Genomic DNA, 12,200 nt, shown 5'->3' on the forward strand with positions numbered 1-12,200 from the left:
GACTATCATATATTGCTGGAAAGCCCAGGATGTCTACTTTCCAACGCCATTGAGAGCGCGCCAATTGGGCTTCTGTAGCTCCAGAAAATCCACTTCGAGTGCAGGGAGGTCAGAATCCAACAGCATCTGCAGTCCTTTTTAGTCTCTGAATCAGATTTTTGCTCAGGTCCCTCAATTTCAGCCAGAAAATACCTGAAATCACAGAAAAACACACAAACTCATAGTAAAGTCCAGAAAAGTGAATTTTAACTAAAAACTAATAAAAATATACTAAAAACTAACTAGATCATACTAAAAACATACTAAAAACAATGCCAAAAAGCGTACAAATTATCCGCTCATCAGGCCTCCTAAAAGAACCTCCCCTCTTGAAAGGCAGACCTCTAGGTGCAAAGCTCTTCCCTCGGTTCTGTGGGAATGATTCCTTGTGACTTCCTCTCTCAGCGGCTGTCTTCTTCACACACTCTTCAACAACTCTACACTTACTTACCATCACAGAGAAAGTTTTGATCTCTATTGGTCCCTGAACTCTATTTTTGTCGTTGCCACGATTGTTCATCTGTTGCCCAAGAGCTTCAACAGTGGCTTGCATCACAGCAGCCATGTTCTCCAACGCAGTCATAAGGTTCACCAGGTCATTAGGGTTAACCTCCGGCGCACGAGCATTAGTACGACCTCTACCACGGTCTCTACCACAGCCTCTACTGTGTCCACAAGGCGCCATCTGGTTCCTATAAACACCAAACAATCGATATTAAGTTGATCAATCTCAATATCGGAAGTTTAGTACTTCAAGTCCCAAATACATGCTCATGAACGTTTATGCCAATTATATCAAGTAGATATACTAATGGCACATAACACACATACAGAGAATGCACAGAAGTATAGTCAGTCCGTCCCTCAGGCTCTACAGGAACGAACTGCTCTGATACCATAATGTAACACCCTACCATACAGAGTCTTATGCTTAAGTCATAATTTAGAGATGGCAAGGTATTACGACCTCTAAAATAAAAATTTAGTATGAATAGTATTGTGAAAAATGATTATAACTAGGAGTCTTTCTAAGAGAAAGGGGTAAACAAAAATCGTAACCCGAAAAGCGCAACACTTCGATCGATAACGTAACGAACAAGGATAAACTAACGTGAACTTATATATATATATATATATATACAAAAGAGTATAAAAAAGGGGAATATCAAAACTCAAAATCCGGCTGTGAAGATAACCGGTCCGAGCATAGCAATATATACATATAATAAAATAAGGAAACCCCAAAGAAACCCAAAGGGACACAAATACAGAAAACCTATTCCCCAAAATTTCCTATAAGAGGAGTCATCACAGTTTGTATTATTCAATGGAGATTAAAGTATCTAAGAGAAATCATAAAATCAAAACAGAGTCACAAGAACAAAGGATCTTCGCTAATCCAGAAGTCTCCAGCATGCCTCAGTGAGGAACCTCACGTCCTGCATCTGAAAATCACAAAATCCGCATGGGTGAGAACTAGAGGTTCCCAGCATGGTAACAGTTTCCACATATATAATATATAATAATAGAGAAAAGCTGAAGGTAATCCTAGAACTTCCTCCAGATAAAATCAAAGCTTATAAACAAGCTAAACCATAAAAAGGCATCTGACTAAAGATTCTTCAGTCTAACTAATACTTCCCTTTCCAATTCCTTTAGACCTCCCAACCACCAATGGAGTGTAATATAGCAAACACAGTTATATCAGACAAGAAATATACAAATAGGAACAAATAAGGTATTTAGACAAATAGCAAGTAATATGCAGTCAAGTAGGCAATCTCAATCAATTCACATAGTATGCATATGATGAATGCCTGTCCCTAATGGCTGATGATATCATCTGTCGGTTATAGAGCTAACCCGACAAGTCCTGGTAGCTAACCATTGGACTGTCCCTCTATCGTGTCTCTCCAACTCGAGTTATACTCAATATAAACTTGATCATAATCATGATCCATATCCATTACCCTCACTGGTGAATATTTATGGGGGTGAGCTCATCAGGGGCTTTCGCAGTACCCGGCCACCCTGACGACATAGGGTCAAAAAAGCTTCGAGTCTCAACCTGGAGCACATGGTGGCTAGCCACTGCTTTCTCCCAGGGAAACTCTCATCTCCGATAGTGGAAGTGCAACATTCACAATTCATTCAACAGCATATATGCATTTATACTTAGCCATAATCATGGCTTCGCCGTAACACGACAATAATCTAGCCATCCGGCTCACGGTTAAATCCATAACCAGCCAATTCATTAACAATTACGGCTTCGGCCCATGGCATAACAAGCACTTCCACCGCCATCCTCCGCATTTCATATAGTCATCTTTGATCCTCATTGATCATTCATCTTTCCCTTGCTTCACTCGGAAGTTACCACATCCCCTAGCTCCTTTCCTCATTGCTAGGCTTATCATAATGATTTAAGACACAAGTGGTGAGATCGGAGGCTTAAAAGTGTAAAATTTGGCTTTTAAAACTCAAAAATCAACTTTCGAATGAAAACAGGGCCACGCGTACACGCACTCCACGCGCATGCGTGGATGGCCACAAAGCTCATCGGTGCGCAAGCGTCATACACGCGGACGCGTGGATTGAAAAATAGCCAAGCGACGGGCACGCGTCAGCCACGCGTACGCGCGGGTACATTTGTGCCCCAGGCACAAAACTGGCACAACTATTGGGAAAATGGCTGGGCATTAGGTGCATCACATCGACGCGCCCGTGCACACCACACGAACGCGTGGATGGTGCCTTCTTGAAGAACGATGCGTACGCGCCAAGTGCGCCTACGCGCGGAGGTTCATTCTGCTAAAACTTTTCTAAGTTAAAAGCTGCAGAATTCACAAAGTCAACCCCCAATCTTCTGATGGACATAAATTTCTCATTTTAAATCATTTTTCACCCGTTCTTCGAACGGCATGGACATCCCGGATCCAATTTCATTTCTAAATAAGTTTGGTACAAAACAGGGATTCGTAGTCCAAGTTATGTCCCGTCAGAGTATGCCCCAAAACCATGTTTTCATACAAAACCTCAATGTGCCATTTTCAAAACAAGCCATTTTCAACTCTTTTCAAAATTAACCAAAACATGCCAATTTCAACCTTTTTTGAAACGAATCAAAATATACCAAAATCAACATCAAGTCTCCTCGACTCACACTTTAACACTTTACCATAACTCACAAAACATCATCCCACCATTTTAACACTTTTCAATCATATGGCCAAGATACAAACACATAAACATATCATACATACTTTCTCATCCCAATTTCCAATAATACCATTTCCAATTAACCATTATCACACATACTCAATATCATACTCACCATCAACATGGTGTCACCTACAATTCAACCTAAATTACTCATCAAGCATATATCACAACATGCATAATTCTCATACATCATACCATCAAGGCATCAATAATCATCATCACATATATGACCACATCATATATCTCAACTATTCAACAACATCAATAATTCAATGCCTATTTTAGGGCCTCTAGCCGATTTCCCAAGCTCAACCAGAGCACTTCCAAACCACTTGTCCACAAGCCCTCTAGGTTTTAATACCTCCAAGAACAGATTTTTACCACCAAAAATCCTTTTTCAAACTTTCCAAGGTCTCAATCAAGCCCCAATATTCACATGTACACAACCTAAGTCACAATCATCATACCCATACACAACATCTCAATACCCAAACATCATAGAACAATGAATTACACTAGGATTGAGAATCTTACCACACCCAAGGTCCAAGGAGATAAGATTAATCTTCTTCTTCAAGAGAGTTAGGTCCTCTAACATCAAAGAGTCCAAAATCTCAACATTTTTGCTCATGAAACTAGAAAACAAGGCTGGAAATTCGAAGAGCAAAACGTGGCTTACCTCAAGATTGATTGTATGGGTTTTGTAGAGCTCTCTGTGGTAATGCGTGGCCGCAAATGGTGCGGCAATCGGAGCTCTATATCAAAAGTTATGGTGGTTTGAAGATCAACCAAGGGAGAAAACTTGAGAGAGTGTTCTTTCCTTGCTCTCCACCATTTTCAGCATGTTTGATTGTATTGTGAGGAGAGAGAGTGTTGAAAACTAGGATTTTGGTTTAGTTTAGTTGGGCTAAGGGCCCACTTTGGGTTCGGTTGGCCCGGTTTGGCTCGTTCGGTCAAATCTTGGTCCGATTTCTATAAAATTGGTACCAAAATTCTCGTCTCAATCTCCTCTATCATATTAAGCCATAAAAATCACATTTTTGGCTTTCTAGAATAAATTCTCATTTATGGGTTAATTAGCCGTTAATTAAGCGGGTCTTACATATTGTGGTGGTGGTTCTTGGGAGTATTTGTGTTGGAATGGGGGTGGTTCTAAGTTTGGTTCATAAGGCTCATAGGGTGGTTGGTATGCTGGACATGGGTTAGGGTCATATGGAAGTGTTTGGTGGTAAGGGACTTGTGAGTATGGTGGTTCAAAGCTATGTTGAGGAGGTGGTTCATAGGCGTATGGTGGTGGTTGTTAATAATCAAAAGAGTGCTCACCATATCCATTATCTTGGTATGCCTCTTGGAATGGCTTTTGGTCATAGTATGTTGGTGGAGGTTGTTGCCAAGAGGGTTGATCAAATCCTTGTGGCTCCTCCTATCTTTGATTCTCCCATCCTTGATGCATATTCTCATTGTAGCGTCCATTTTCTACAACATAATTAGACCCAAACTCATAGCCAAAGGGGTGAGAATTCATAGTAATAAGAGAAAATAATAACAAAAACTAATAAAAATAAGCAACAAAGTCCTAAAACTAACAAAAACTAACAAATAAGCAAAAAGCAAATATTTACAATAACAAATAATAAGGCACACGTTTGCAGTTTCCTGGCAACGGTGCCATTTTGATGAACGGACTTTTGTGTGGTTTAGAATTCACAAATAAACTCTCATTGCAAGTATAGTTTCTAAACGAACAATAATCCTTTCATACAAAAGTTTGGTTGTCACAAGTAACAAATTCCTAAAATTAATAACCGAAGTATTCAAACCTCAGGTCGTCTCTCAAAGAATTATAGGAAAGTGTTCTTATAATTGGTTATGCAAAGGTACATTTTGGGGTTTTGTGAATAAAAGAACAAGAAAAAGTAAATGGTAATGAAAATCAAATAATAAAGCGGTCTTGGCAAGGTTCGGTGGTCAAGAATCTCTATCCTTATCACTAACCACAACACGAGAATTAGCAAGGATCAATCCCATTAAATCATCCTCTAACTAGTAGTAAAGGAAAGTCAAATGAGCTATATCAATCCAGGTTCGTAAGTCCTAATTATCCACTAATTCAATTAGTGAGAACTAGAGTTAATGGCTCCTAATCATCAATTTCTTGGACATTAGTAACTCAAGAGTTCTGAAGTTACCATCCCAAGCCAAGCACTTAAATATACTCTAACATCCTTCCAAGCATTTTATCAAACATTTGGAAGGCACAACACAAAAGCATGGAAAAGCAATAAGAGATAATAAAATCCAAACAACCAATTGAAAGCATCAATAACATAAATTGAAGAAAGCAATCATAAATATGAAATACCTCAAATTGCATTAAATAGAAAATCAAATCTAACATGAGAATTCATAAACTAAATGGGAAAAATAAAGTAATCAACAAGGGAAATAAATAAACTAGAATGCTAAGACAAATAAAGGTAGAAGAGAAGCTAAATTAAAGAAACATTGAACCTGAATTTCAGAAGAAATAAACCTAAAACTAAGAGAAACCCTAAAACCTAGAGAGAGGAGAGAGCCTCTCTCTAGAAACTACATCCAAAACCTAAAATTGTCAATAATGAGAAGTGTCTCCTATTCTGCTCCACTTCCAACCTCTAATCTATGTTTTTCGAGATTGAAACAGGGCTAAAAACAGCCCAGAAATCACCCCCAGCGATTTTTGATACGTCCAGCACGTGGTTCATGCACGCGTACGCGTCAAGCACGTGTACGCGTCGCTGAACTTTTGCAAATGCACGCGTGCGGGTGCTTTGCGCGTGCGCATCCCTAAACGCCTGGTCAACTATGACAAATTATATATCATTGTCAAGCCTCGGATGTTAGCTTTCCAATGCAACTAGAACCGCCTCATTTGGACCTCTGTAGCTCAAGTTATGGTCAATTAAGTACGAAGAGGTCAGGGCTAATAGTGTTGCGATTCCTTCAATTTCTTGTATTCCTTCCACTTTTGCATACTTCCTTTCCATCCTCTAAGGCATTCCATATGCGAATTCTATGACTTAGTGTGAGAATAATGGATAAAATACACTTAATTAAACACAAGATGTACCACGAAATAGTGGTGCATCAACTATCAACAAGATAATAAAACTTGATGATGGAATAATATGAACTTGTATTATAATTCAGAGTCTTGAACCAAAATACAAAGGATAAAACTTTTTAATACAAAGATTGTAATGAAAGCTTAAAAGTGTTTCAGAGTACGAGAGGATGTGTGTAAACTTATGGATGATTTACAACCCCCTTCCCCCTTCCCATTTATAGTGGGCTACGCCCTTTATTCTTTTACATATTAACCCCAAGTTTTGCTAATCTGTTTGCTCTTTCTGTGGGTTGATCCAGAGGCTCTGTCTTTGAGTTAATGTCTTCTGTTCTAGTTTTTTATTTTTTTTGAAAACTAATAGCTGGTTTGGTCTTTTCTGCATGCGATGCTTTTGTTACTTTCTGAGTTTGTCTTGACACCTTTTCTCTTGATTTTGTACAAGTGTCTGTTTTCTAATTTCGGGACTTTTTTTTGTTTTCAAATGGATCTTGGGTATCTAGTATGTACAGTCCTGGGCTGGACTGGACTTCTTCATTTTCGTCTGCTGGATCTTCTTTTATTGCTTTTAGAGAATTATGGATTTCTTGTTCCGAGGTGGCCGCTGCAAGGGCCGCCATCATTTGTTTTTTATAGGCTAGAAAGCGAGTTTTTTTCGAATGATATTTTTTTGAACCCTGAACTGTGGTTTGGGTGTTCTGCTCTTTTTTGGGATATAGTCATCCAATTATCAATTATTCTTTTACTAATTAAGTTCAGATCAAATTTATTCCACCATTTTACTTTTATGTTTCTAATTAAATATTTCACGCTTGGAGTGTCCTTATATCCTGCGGAATCATATTCCCAAGTCATTATCCAGCATATTCCCATAGTGGGAATAAAGAAAATCAGCTTATATCTATCCAGAAATGATGTTTTGTTTTTGAAATATTCGTAAGTCATGCTGGCTTCTTTTGGGAAAATTGCTTCTATTAGTCTAAATTCTTGAAAACATATCTGGAACCGTTTGATAAACTATAGAGAAATTACTTTGCGAAACTATATGAACCAAGAGTGGAGATCTGGAGAGAGATATAAGGCGTCCCACCAGGCATCTATATAATCATAATAGGAGTAGTGTTGTCATTTAAACTTTCTAGTAAAACTTTTACAATGAAAGGGAGGTTTTTCCCATTCTAATAATGTTATTACTTTCATAATCTTAATTTTTGAGAATATTGTATCTTTTGTGGTTGGGTCTTTATTATGAGTTAATTCAATGGATCCTTGTCCAATAAGATAAATTCATAAAAGGTTCGGGTTTTTTGGATGTTTGTTGGAGGGTAATCAAAGTATTTGGAAAAAACTATTTTATAAAAGGTTCTTCTATCAATCTTAAACCACTCTTTTTCTAAAGCCATTATTTTTAGAGGTATTGGCTTTTCATGGTAAGAATGTTCTTCAGATTATGGTTTAGTTTTAGACAAATTTGATGGCTGCAATAATGTATATCTGTTAACTGTAGGAACCTCATATAAGCTTTTAGTTGATGCTGCTAATTTTTCACTTTGAACAACCTGTGACATCGTCAGGAGTTTAATAGATAATTGCTTAGCTTGTATTGAAGTTGCTGGTTGATCAAGAGGTTGACCATAATCTTCACTGCTTACTTGTTTCTTGCTTATTTTTACCTTGCAAAAATTCTCTTGTTAGAAAATCAGGTAATGCATTTGACTCTCCTTTAATATGCTCAATAGAAAAATCAAAGCAAGATAATATATCTTACCATCTAGCAAATATTTGTTTAGAAACTATATTTTTAACATCATTCTTTAATACACTAGGAGCGGCTTTGCAATCAGTTCTGATCAAGAAGGTTTTATTGAATAAATCTTCTTGAAAACGTAAAACACATAAAACAACGGCTAATATTTCTTTTTAATGTTAGCATAATTTTTCTGGGCTGGGTTCTATACAGCTGAATAATATTTAACTATTTGCTCTTTTGAGGAGTTTGGAAGAATTTGTTTAAGTATTCCTCCATACCCTAATTCTAAAGTATCTGTTTCTATGATTAGTCTTGTCTTAGGGTCTCGTATACTCAAACAAGAAATTTCTTTTACTAAATATTTAATTTTTTGAACTATTTTAGATATGTCTTCTATCCAAAGAGGAGGTTGTTTTGTTAGCCTTTTATATAAAGGTTCACATAAAGTTCTTATTCCTGGTAGAAATTCGGCTACATAATTAAGACATCCTAAGAATCTTTGTAATTGTTTCTTGTCGATAATTTCATTTGGAAATTTTTCTGCAAATTCAACAGATCTCTTAATTGGAGTAAGTGTTCTTTGAAAATTTTCATATCCTAGAAACCTTACTTTTGTTATAAATGTTTTCATTTTCTTTTCAGATAGGACAAGTCCATTTTTTTTATAATATTAATAAATTTTTCTATGTGTTGAATATGTTGGTTTATTCCTTTAGAGTATACAAGAACATCGTCTAAGTAGACTATGGTAAAATCTACAAATGAATAAAAAATATTATTCTTAATTTCTTGAAATTCACTTGGTGTATTTTTTAATCCTTGGGGCATTACATTCCATTTATAATGTCTGAAGGGTAATATAAAAGCTATTTTATATCGGTCTTCTTCTTTTACTCATATTTGATAGTATCCAGATTTTAAATCAAATTTAGAAAATACAGTAGCCTTACTTAGTCTTTTAATTAAGTCATTTTTATTTGGTAAGGGGTATCTTATTCATTTTAAGGCTTTATTTAAAGGTTTGTAATTAATTACTAACCTTGGAGCTCCTCTTTTGATTTCTGAAACTTTTATTACATAGAATTCTGTGCAACTCCAAGGAGATTATGATGGCCTGATTACTCCATTATCTAAGTATTCCTAGATTTTTTTACAATATGTCAATAATTCTTTGTTCATTTGTATCGGTTTGGTTTTAGTGGGGGATATATTTTTCATTAAAGTCATCTTCATAGGGTAGAGATATTTCATGTAATTTTCTATAATGAAAAGTTTTTGGATTTAGGCTGCACAAGTCCCTTTTTATCCTATCTTCTATCTCTTTTATTAGAGTTTGAAGTTTTTGGCTTTCTAATTGTTGTTCTATTTTCTTATATACAATTTCATGGTTCAAGAAATTAACTTGTTTCTTTTTTCTTTCTATTATATTGATTTGTGAAGTAGCCATTTGTTGTAGTAAATTTAGTTCTTTTCTTTTGGGTTTTTGTATAAATTCAAATAGAATAGGTCGGTTTGGTATACAATAGGTGGTTACACCTTCTACATCTACTGTAAAAGGGTATAATAACAGAGTGAAGGGGTTTCCTAATATAATTTGTTGAGATATTCTTTTTGTTAGGAAAAAGGTAGTTGAAAGCATACATTTTTCTTACAAATTTTTGCTTTAGAAGTCTTATAGTTTATGGTCATTTTGTTATTTTATACTTTGACAATAGTTTCAGTTATTTTTTCATAGTACTTGGTAGGTGTTTATCCTTTTTGGATACAATTTACATCTGCCCCTGAGTCTATCATAGCCATAAACTCAAATTTCTCTATTCCGATTATTATGACTATAGGGGTATACCATTACTGGTTAATTAATAATGTTAATTCATTAATATAATTAATTGGATTTATAATTTCTTCTTTTTCTTCTATTGATTCTAATCTTTCTTTTCCTTTTTGTAATCTCATTATGTTTTCTCCATCTAATTTTAGTATTCTATAGTCAAGAGATATATATTTTTTTTCAATTCAGAAATTTTGGATTTTAATATTTTTATCTCTTCTTTGTAAATATTTTAAAGAAGTTTATTCTTTAAGTGTTATAAACCTATTATATATTTCCTTAATTTTTACTGGCGTTATTTCTTCTTTAGATTTTTCTTCTTTCCTGATCAGATCATTTAATTGAAATAAGAATTCATCTTTTAAGGGAGAATTTCCTAATTTATCTATTATAGAAATTAAAGCGTTTGTTTGTTTTCTAGTTAGGGTATTGATTGACCTTTGAGTTTTCGTAATTACATTTAAAAATTATATACAACTATCACAGTTACATATTCCTAGTCTTAGACACGAATCTTCCTCTATTTTTGAAGATTCTGAAGAAGATGGTATATCTAATTGTTGTATAAAATTTTCTGAATCATTAGAAGAATATTCTTTTTTCGTTTCGATTTTTGATTCACTATCAATTAGTATAGCTGCTAAAGCTTTTCTTACTTCTTCATTACTAATTTTGTTTATTTTTTCTTCTGTTTTGAAGTTATTAGCAAAATGACCTAATTTTTAACCCCCCAATAAACTATTTATTTTTTATTACTTTTTTTTTGATTATTCCACTTTTGTTTTTCCTGTAATTTTGTTTTGGCTAATTTCCTGTTGAGTAAAGTTCTTTCGATTGATATCTATACCTATTCCCATAAATTTTTGTATTTCTTCTCTTAATGACTCTATTTTGATTGCTAGGTATTTTTTTCAGTTGTAATGTCATATTGTTGACAAAGGTTCCCTAATTCTCGTTTATTATTCATATTTTCTTTTCGCATTTTCTCTTGTAACCTAGTGTCAGTGCATATTTCTACTCCGTTTGTACTACTATATTATGTATTTGGCCAAAAGTTAGGCCTTCTCATGGTATTTGAGTACCGAATAAAGATTATAATTTTTGTAAAACTTTTTCTGAAAAGAGTTTGGGTAGGACAGCTATAAATCTTTCTTTCTAAAAAGGGGCTGCTGCATCATCTCTCATTATAACTTTAGTAATAAAAACATCCTTATACCATCGATAGTCAAACATTGTAGGCCATCGTAAGTTCATTAGTTGGGTTCCTATTCTATCTTTAAAAATATTTGGGTCTCCTAGAAAATTTTTTATAATTGTAAAAATTAAGGTTGCTACGGCGTCTTGTGATTGGTCTTATGGTTTTATACTACTTAAGATTAATTCACTTTCTGGTATAGTTAAAAGGTTATCCCACCATCCTTTTAATTGCTCCGCGAACCCTTGTGTAATCATGACTGCTGCTTCTCTATCAGTAACTCGTTTTGCCTTATAAGCAGTTGCTGCCATAATCATGCTACACATTAGATCCAAAATGGCTTATTCACTTAAACCATCTAAATTCCATTCTACTAATTCGGATCCAGTAAAACTATTTTATACTAGTTGTGTTCTTTTTTCAAGGCTTACGTCAGCCGGGGTTGGTCTTGGATAATAATTTCTTAACTTTGGATAATACTGATTCTTATGTGTCATTTTGTTAATTTCTATTGTATTAACAACTGTTTTTTCTAGACTTATAGACTTAAGTTTTTCTTTTAACTCATTAATGTCTGCTTCCACATTTGTTCTGAGTTTGATTACATCGGGACTTTGAAACTTATATATAGGTTTTTCTATGGGCTTAAGTTGTTCACGTTTATGTTCAATTCTTTCTAACTAGTTTTTCATAATATTTAGGAGAGTGTTGGTGTAGTTAAGTTGTTGATGTACTTTTTTAATGTCTCTTTTGTCTACACTTCCTTCTATTCTACTATCTTTATATGGGGTGACTTTTAGTTTTAAATTGTGTGTTACCTGTAGTTTTATGGTTTCTTTTGGTGGATATTAGGATTCTATAGTTTGTCCTATACTCGTTTTTCAAGTAGTGGTTGTCTTAGTTAAAGAATAAAGTTCTTTTTTAAAATCGTGAAAGTAATTCTTTAACCAGTAGAAGAAATATAAATTGATTTTATTTTTATTAAGTAATCATAAAATTCATTTCTTATTTCTATAGTTACTTTTTTAGAGTATCTAGTAAAATACCATTTTCTTAA

This window comes from Arachis duranensis, chromosome 10 (genome assembly GCF_000817695.3).
Source record: "Arachis duranensis cultivar V14167 chromosome 10, aradu.V14167.gnm2.J7QH, whole genome shotgun sequence".
NCBI lineage: Eukaryota > Viridiplantae > Streptophyta > Magnoliopsida > Fabales > Fabaceae > Arachis > Arachis duranensis.